This window comes from Capsicum annuum, chromosome 8 (assembly GCF_002878395.1).
Source record: "Capsicum annuum cultivar UCD-10X-F1 chromosome 8, UCD10Xv1.1, whole genome shotgun sequence".
Taxonomy (NCBI): domain Eukaryota; kingdom Viridiplantae; phylum Streptophyta; class Magnoliopsida; order Solanales; family Solanaceae; genus Capsicum; species Capsicum annuum.
Genome location: NC_061118.1, coordinates 1,795,879 through 1,796,314, shown reverse-complemented (window position 1 = coordinate 1,796,314; position 436 = coordinate 1,795,879).

The following is a 436-nucleotide window of genomic DNA, read 5'->3' as shown; positions in this document are numbered from 1 at the left end:
GAATGAACGCCCAACTATTTTTTAGGCCAACCCAATGGCCAATACTACTGCAACCATGGTTTGGGACTTCACCCGAATAAATTCTCCCCTATTCTCAGGATATAAGTCAGAAGAGAATCCATAGAAGTTATTCAATCATGTTTAGAAATTCACAGACATCACAGCAGTGACTTTTAGTAAGAGTGTTAATCTAGCTGTCTATTAGCTACAAGGGCATGAAAGAGTATTCCCTCAAGTTTACTCAGTTAGCCAGGTGTGCTCCCTATGTAGTAGCAGACAATAGGTCTGGAATGAGCAAGTTTGTATCTGGGTGTCAGATAGTGTGGTTATGGAGTGCAGACAATGATGTTGATTAAGGAGATGGACATATTCAGACTAATAGTCCATGCTCAGCAAATAGAATAGGCTAAGATCAGAGAGAGAGAGAGAGAGAGAG